Raw genomic sequence first — 9,170 nt, forward strand, 5'->3', positions numbered from 1 at the left:
CATTTTCTTAATTTCATTAAAACCTTCTCACAAAGAAAATCCCACGGCTAGACAGATGCACTGATGCATTCTATTTAACAAAGAAATAAAACAATTCTATACAAACTCTTCTAAGAAATAGAGGAGACTACATCTCACATCACTTAAAGAAATCAGCCAGTCTTGCACTAAGACGAGGCACAAGAAAGCAAAACCAAAGATTAATCTCTCTTAAGAACACTCTAAAGAAAACAGATATAAAATCACATTAAAAGACATAACAGCAATCAGGATATACTATGTTCATGGATGGAAAGTTTGAATATTGTAAAGATGATAATTCTTCCCAAAATAATCTATATATTCAAAGTAATTACCATTAAACCCTCAAAAAGATTTCTCATGGCATTTAGTAAACTGATCATAAAATTAATATGGAGGATCTAAGGGCCAAGAATAAGATGAAAAACAACTTGGTATGAGGCTTAAGGGCAGCAATTTAACCTATTGGATATTGTCTTATTTTAGAGCTAAAGGAATAAAAACATTGTGTTGAGTGTGTAGGGCTAGACAAATGAAACAGAATAGAGAACTCAAAAACAAAGACAAACATACGGGACCTACATGGGACAAACATGACATTATCCATTTAGTGGGGAAAGAATGTCCTATTCCAGGGGCTGGCAAAATTTTCAGTAAAGGGACAGACAGTAATATATTAGGCTTCGAGGCCCATGTAGTCTCTGTCACAACTACTAAACTGTGACAGAGTAGCACAAAAGTAGCCACCGACAAGTAAACAAATGGATGTGTCTGCGTTCCAACAATTCTATTTACAAAAATGGTGGGCCAGATGTGGCCCATGGAACATAGATTTCCAAACAGTACTGAAACAATGAAAAAAAAAATTAGTTAAAGCCAAACTTCACAACATACACAAAATTAAGTTTCAGGTGAACTAAAGTTCTAATGTGAAAAAATAATGTTTGAAATAGTTCAGAAGACTATGGACAATAGATATGTTGGTGGAATTTCACAATAAAAATTATTTCAATATAAAACATCCCCAAAATTAAGGCACATAAATTATTTTAACTCTTACTGTCAATCAAGAATTTTCCTACTTTTTATGTTAATTCAAAAAGATTCTGGATTCACAATTGTCTTGTCAACTTATTTCCTGTATGCCTATGTGCCCATATACTACCCTCATCTGTGGATGACTTTCCTATGACTTTAAGAAGCATTTCAGTGACTTCTCCAAAATTCTTAAATCAGTGCTCCTTTAAAAGTTTTGCTAATTCAACTGTTTCAGACTTCTCAATCCCTATTTGCTTCAGAACTGTAAGTCTCAACGTGTAAGTTAAATGACATCGGCATTATTTTTTAAGTAAAACACTTACCTGTTTTTGTTGCGTAACTACTACTTTTTTAAAAAATAGAAATAAACTTCTAGAACTGGACAGGGGCCCTACAGATATCCATATATCAAAGTGGACTCTAAAACTCCCTGAAATTGATGGAAAATTTTTGTGTGTTATATTGCATGCAAAACCTCCAAGGTTTTTCTTGGTTCTTAGAGGGGACTATGGACCCCACTCCCCAAAGTTAAGAACCTCTGTTCTAGAGACTGGACATATAGAAAATTACATTGAATTATCAAATTAGAAAGAAATAGAAGATTCTCATAGATATAGGCAGGAGATGTTAGGGAAAGCTGTCCATTTATACCATTAAAACTTCTGAAATGGTCCTGAATCTCAATTTGACATTTAAATACATTGGGGAGTGGAGGGAAATCATGTCATACCAAAGAAGTTGAAATTTAGTGAAGAGGTTTCAATCAGTGGTTGCTTTTGTTTCAGATCAAGCCTCAGAATTTGACTGTATTCCAACATACACATGAAACGCATATATCAATAGGTCTGACCAAGAACAAAATAACGTTTTTGATATGAATCCATCATCATTCAGAGTCAGCAACTGCACAATAGTAACTTACATTTCTGTGGTGCTTTATACAGAGCTTCCACTTGCGTTCTCCACGTGACCTTCACTACATCCCACTTGGGAAGATTAGGACAGCAGCACCCTCGTTCTTGTTAAGGAACGTTCTGGATTCAGTTGAGGTGTGGGACGGTCACCAGTTGCTGCGGAGACATTTTCCCACAGTCAGGTGCAGATATAAAGTTTCTGATACTGCTGATGAGGGGGACGAGGATATAGTTATGAAAGACAGCGGTGGGAATAAAGTGTAGTTGGTGGGACGTGGAAGCGCGTCAGAGCTGGAGGGTTGTTTCTGGGGAGGGAAGTGAGAAGCACTGAAGAAAGAGGGAAGGTGGCGTTAGGAGGATCCTTCCTTCAGGGGCGACTGACCGAGGACACACGTGCAGTCTCTGAATCGCAGGGAAAACGACGTGAGGAAGAACCTAGAGGCTGTGTGTAGGCGGACAGAGGTCCTGCCTCAGGCGAGTGAAGCTGACGGCTGAAGTCCCCCATCTCGAGACGGCCTCTCTGACTCAGGGCCCCTCCACCTCCGACCTCCCTTTTTGTCATTTTCCCCTCAGAGTCGCTCACCACAAGATTACCGGCTCCAGTAAGACGCCCAGCCCCATTCCGCTCCTCAAGAACTCTACGCGCCACAAATTCAAATATGAAGTCTGGAGTCGCGCCGCCCCAAACGTCTCCTAGAGTGAAGGAGAGATGGACCAATCAAAGCCAGAATGGCTCCAGACGCCCAAATCGGTGGGCGTGGCAAAGGCATGGGGGCGGGTCGATAGTATGTTGCCAAGACGACGGCTTCCGGGTGGGCGGGCCGAGGTGACTTCTGGCCGGAAGACGAGACTCCGCGGGAAAAGCAGCCTTGCTAGATGGACGAGGAGCTGTTGGGCCGAGGCAGTTTACTCAAGAGTAAAGGCGGGCCTGTGCTAGGGTCACACCACCGGCCTCCGTTTCCTTTAGCCTTCTCTGTCACCAAACGATATTCCTGTCCAGTTACTAAGTGCAAGTTGTTTTCCACAGGTAAGCGTGTGGTAACCCTATCCCCTCGTTAAATAGGGGTTTATGGAAACTATAGTCCAATTTGTCACACGAGGAGCGGGTACTGAAAAAAGGAAAAGGTGAAAATTCAGTAACTTCTTAGAGTGCGGATTTTTTACTGCACTGTACATGTTTTTTAGTTTTAAAACACCGGGTGCAATTCGACTTACTGTTAAATTTAAAATGTTGGTTCTTCTTGACTGCCAAATTCCATCTTAACCTGGTAATGGACAAAGACCCGAATTTTCAAATTTTCTGTAACAGTCTCAAAGCTTCTCTTACTTAAACTCTTAATCTCCCACAGATCTGAAGGCAGATGGAAAAACGGGCAGGTGCTTTGAGCCTAAACCGTTCCAAGAATCAAACTAATTCAGCTGTCTCCTTTCTTTAAGAGAATCATTTTAATCTAAAATAATTGAAGCCAGGTGCTAAATATGGCGCCTTGTTTCAAACGTGTGTCTCATTTGATGATGTTGGTCTCACATAAGTCTTATTTATGGAAGTAAACATTGAAATGATAGACGAGAAATAGGCTCTTTAAAGACAATTTTTTTAAAAAGGTCTTGCAGCTTTAAAACACACATTTTAACAAACCACAAAAGTCATTGTTAAATTCTTGTCACCAAAATCTTTAAGAAAACGTCAGCAAAACTTATCTGCTTATCAGGAAGAATTTAGTCCTCTAGAGTTAAGGCAGGGAAGCATTTATGAAGGCTTAGATCTATATGTGTTTAGGTTCCTGCCAACCTCTTTCTTAATATTCCATCTTTAGAACTCCCTGCTAATGAGCACTTTTCCAGCAGCTTGGATGAAACATTTTGAATAACTTCCTCAGCCTCTAGGTTAGAAATTTCATTAAATAAAAAATTAAATACATTAGAATGCTTAGGTATGAAACATTAATGAACTGTGTAATACATTCTGCAAAAGAGGAGGCACTTAGGAAAACACAGGCCACCTGCATTGTGGAGCCATCTAATTGATGAGATTTGATATATAGGCAGGAGATTAAAAAAATGGCCAGAATTTCAAAAGAGAATGTTTGATGAGCTGCTTAACTGCCCTCACAGACCATTTGAAAATAAAACTAAATCTCAGCAGAAACCCAGGACACCTTAGAGATGAACCAGAGCATCCTTTGGATGTCAGTATTGTACTAAACAAAGTCAGATGGACTGTTACTTATCTGGCAGGAAAAAACAATGCCTAAATTTTATAAGGACTTGGTCGTTAATTTAAAAATATATAGTGTACTTTAGGGTTGAGAAAGGAAATTTGAACTCCTTAGATGTACCTGTAACTTGGAAAAAATATTTATTCAAATAGTAGATATATTTGACTTTGTACACTGTTCCTTTCACCTAGATGTCCTTTCCCCTCCACTTAGTTGACTCTTATCCTTCAACACCTAGGCTAAATTCTAAATTTTTTGAGATGTAGCCCATAATCAACTCACTCCAAACCACCTATAGAATTATAATATGCTCTTTATTTGGCATTTTTGCTTTAGGCTTTGTGATGTTTCTTCTTCATGTTGATAAATGTATTTTACATATAGTTTGCCTCATCTACTAGATTCTAAACTGCTTAGAATGGTATTCGCCAGTGTACCTGGCAGAATGACTTGAACATGGTAAAGATGATTTTGATGTAAAAATGCCTAAGGTTAATGTTAAATATAATTGGTAGCTGTATTAGTTTGCTAACACAACCATAACAAAATACTACGGACTGGGTGGCTTAAACAACAGAATTTATTTTCTTATTTTAGAGGGTAGAAAGTCCAAGATCAAGTTGTTAGCACGGTTGATTTTATTCTGAGGCCTCTCTCCTTGGCTTATATAGATGGCCATGTTCTACCTTTGTCTTCTCATGGTCTTTTTCCTACGTGCATGTAAACTTTTGTGTCTAAATTTCTTCTTAAAAGGATACCATTCATACTGGATTAGGGTCTATCCTAAAGACATTTTTTTTTAAGCGTAATTACCTCTTTAAAGATCTTGTCTTTAAATATGGCTGCATTCTGAGAAGCTGGGGGTTAGGACTTCAACATAGGAATGTGGGGGTTTGATGGGGGTGCACACAGTCCAGCCCTTAACAATAGCCAGCGCTCAAAAAGCAGAAAAGATTGGGAGCGGTTGTCTGTCACCAATAGAACTCTCCTGTTTAGACCATTTATATAGACATAAATATGTAATCAGATTAGTATAAGATAATAGGAAGTAGTAGAGCCTGTGGTAAATTAGAGAATATCTGCCTAAGCAAGAGATTTAAATTAAAATTTGTAAAGAAAACACACACCCTAATAATACTGGGCTATCCAAACAAAACAAAGAGGCTAACTGGTTTTGGCTTACAAGGCAGTGGTTTGCAAAAACTACCAGCATATTATTTAATTTGGAATCTATAATCTTTTATGATAGATACTGGACATATTAAGTATGTTTTTGCATATTCAAAGTCATTTTCCCCAGATCTCATTGGTTCACACATAACTTTGTATTGAGAACCTGCTGTGTTGAAGGAACTTTACTGAATGCCGTACTGTGCTGTGCTTAAAATCCACAAATTTGGCCTCGTATATCCAAGAGTTACAGAGACATCCTATTTTTGAGATAATTTATTAAGTGCATAACTATGTATAATTTAGGTTTGTTTGTTTTGGTACAGCTTTATCCTGTAAATAAACTAGAACTCAAAAAATTCCTTGTCAGATTATTTGCCCTCATAAGGCCAAGGCTTTGCCCTCAAGTACAACTGTAGAAGACATGAGAAATATACAAAGGTAATTATAGTGCAAGATAAAAGTGAGACTTTAAGAGAATTATAGAAAAAGTACTGTGGGAAATTAGAAGAGGAAAAGATTTCTCCCAGCTGGATGTGTTACTAAAGGTATTTAATGAAGTTAGAATTAATCTTTCCTACTGCACCTGGTACTTCTAATATAGCATTAATCAATGTATTATATGGTAGTTATTTGTATATGTTCACATCTTTCCCAATACACTCTGAAATACACAAGAATGTCTTAGTCTTTATATGCTCCAATCTAGTGTTGCCCAAAAGTATCAGAGTCACCTGGGGAACTTTTTAAAAATAAACTTCTCAACTCTATTTCTAGAGACTCTAATTTAATAGGCCTGGAGGGATGGTAGAGAATCTATTTTGAAAAGGCTTCTCTCACTTAATGACTCTGATTATCAGCCCCATTTGGAACCTCCTGCCCTAGAGCACCTAGTATATAGTATGCTCTCAATAAATTCTTGTCACATTAAATGAGCAGAACTGTGACTTAGTAAGATTAATAAGACTCCAGTGTGTAGGATGAATTAGAGTGGAAAATGTCCTAGAGGCAAGGAAGTCCTATTACAGATGTCCAGCTAAGAGATTAAGCAGCCCTAAACTAGGGTAAAGGCCATAGGAAAGGAGAGAACCAAATGAAAAACATTGAAAAGGTAGACCAACCTACAGAATTAGGTGATACTTGATATAATGCACTAGCTCCTAAACATAGTGTGCCTAAGATTTAGATAGGGTGTTTGTTTAAAAAGCGGGTTGCAGGAATCTGGTGTGAAATCCTAGTTAATCTGGGGTGAAGCACGTGAATCGGCGTTTTTAACAACCCTTACTCATGATTTTGATTTAGGTTATTTACTCTGTTTTAATTTAAGACCTCAGTTTAAGAACACACTGATCTGTTGACCATTGTAAGAAGGAAGACTGAAAAATCTAAAGATTAAATCTTGAGTGACAGGATGATAAGCGATTAACAGACACTCAGTATTTGGTTTAGAGGAAGATAAAATTCATCCATGAAGCTATTTGACAAGTAAGAAGAAATGCAGCTTAAGAACCTGGGAAAGAGCTAGAGGATGAAGAAAAATTGGAAAACCGTTGTGATAATAAAGATTCCTGAGAGAGAGATAAAGGGAAAAGAAGAGAGTCATGGAGAAAATTGGGACATTATTTCTCTTTTTAGAGATCTTGAAATGAAGGACACAACATATGAAAGAGAAGGTGGGAAGAAAACTTGGAAAAGCCAAAAACCAAGAGTCTTAAGTAAAAATATATATAGTCTAGTGTGAATGAGAATGACAAGGGTTGTGGGGTGAACATGGAGATCTATTTAGTACCCTTTAATAAAGGGAGTTTTACAAAACTGGTTTCATGAGTTGAAAAACAGATGGCAAGAAAATCTAAGCTAGGGATGATTAGGCATAACTAACAATGGGAAGAAAAAAATATCTGCACCCGCATGTTCATATCAGCATTATTTACAATAGCCAGGACATGGAAACAACCTAAGTGTCCATCAGAAGAGGAATGGATATGAAAGCTGTGATACACACGCACACACAGTGGAATATTAGCCATAAAAAACAAAACAAGGAAATCCTGCCATTTGTGGCAACAGGGATGGACCTTGAGGGTATTAGGCTATGTGAAATAAGTTCGAGAATGACAAATACTATATCATCTCATTTAAATGTGGAATCTGAAAACAAAACTCAGAAAAGAGGTCAGATTTGTTGTTACAAGCGGCAGGGGGTAGAGGAGGTACAAACTTACAAGATAAATAGTACTAGGGATATAATGTACATTTTGATGACTAGTTTGCACTGCTATATGATGGATACATAAGAAAGTTAAGAGGGTAAATCCTAAGGCTTCTCATCACAAGGAATAACTTTCTCTCCTCTTTTTTTTTTTTGCTTATTATATCATTATAGATAGAAGGTAACTAAACATTGGGGTAATCATTTCACAATATATGTAAGTCAAACAATTATGTTATACACCTTAAACTTGTACAGTGGTGTCTCAATATACCAATGATATCTCAATAAAACTGGAGGAAAAAATGAGACATTATCATTATATGAAAGAGGTAATCCAGGAAGATGCTTAAAATCTGTTAGAGATTTCCATTTTTTGTAATGACAGAAAATAATTTTTAAGAGCAGGATCAAAGGAAATAAAGAGATAAAAGGACCATGATAATATTAATAGTAAACATGCATCATTAGCAAAACATGGGTTTTTTAAAAAAATTTTTGTTTAAATTCAATCTAGTTAACATGTAGTGTATTATTAGTTTCATGGGTAAAATTTAGTGATTCATCAGTTGCATGTAATACCCAGTGCTCATTACATCAAGTGCCCTCCTTAATGCCTATCACCCAATTACCCCATCCCCCTACCTCTCCTCCAGCAACCCTCAGTTTGTTTCCTATAGTTAAGATTCTCTTATGATTTTCATCTTATTTTTCTTCCCCTATGTTCATCTGTTTTGTTTCTTAAATTCTACATAAGAGTGAAATTATATGGTATTTGTTTTTCTCTGACTCATTTCACTTAGCATAATACTCTCTAGTTCCATTCACATTATTGCAAATGGCAAGATTTCATTCTTTTTGATGGCTGAGTAATATTCCACTGTATATTACATATACCACATCATCTTTATCCATTCATCTGTCGGTGGACATCTGGGCTCTTTCCATAATTTGGCTATCGTGGACATTGCTGCTATAAACGTTGGGGTGTGTGTGCCCCTTCAGATCATGATTTTTGTATCTTTTGGATAAATACATAGTAGTGGGGTTTTTTTAAGGTCTCTCCTGAATAATAAAGCAGTGAAGGAATTGAATAATCAGGTTAATTAAAAGTTCCCTTTTAAAGAAGTAACACAAAAGAATAAAAGGAATTTCTGGAATAGAGTTTTTTAATATAGGCGTTAAGAAAATTTTTCAAGCAATAGCCTTTCTAGACTTATCAAGAAAATGGTCTTATAAACATTATCTTATATGCCAATCTTATAACCTATCCCTACATACATAATTAGTATAATAATTTATATAACAGACCTGGATTCAAAATTCAGGTCTGCCTCTTAATAGATGAGTATATAACCTTAAGATCCTGTTAAATGGAAATTTATAATACTTGATAGCATTAAATAAAGTGATACAATGTAAAATATGTGCCTGATATATAGTAAAGATTAAATAATGGTGACTCTTATTGAGTGACCTTTTGCAAGTTACTTAATTGTTCTGAATTTTTAAGTGTTCTCTGTCAAATAGGAATAATTATATGGGCAAGGATATCCATACAAGGAGGTTGGGTTATCAAGATTAGGTTATTAGAAA

At 36.6% G+C, this 9,170-nt stretch overlaps 1 protein-coding gene across 1 annotated transcript in view; it reads right to left on the reverse strand.

Moving 5' to 3' along the window:
* The window catches only part of TXNL4B (thioredoxin like 4B), a 523,365-nt gene extending 515,874 nt beyond the window's left edge, over positions 1 to 7,491 (reverse strand). Inside the window, exon 1 of the mRNA XM_081806412.1 lies at positions 7,488 to 7,491. The gene's annotated coding sequence lies outside the window, so the exon portion shown is untranslated. The remainder of the gene's footprint in view (positions 1 to 7,487) is intronic.
* Positions 7,492 to 9,170: the final 1,679 nt, after the last annotated feature.

The sequence above is a fragment of the Leptonychotes weddellii genome, chromosome 16 (genome assembly GCF_054177405.1).
Source record: "Leptonychotes weddellii isolate Sample4059 chromosome 16, ASM5417740v2, whole genome shotgun sequence".
Taxonomy (NCBI): domain Eukaryota; kingdom Metazoa; phylum Chordata; class Mammalia; order Carnivora; family Phocidae; genus Leptonychotes; species Leptonychotes weddellii.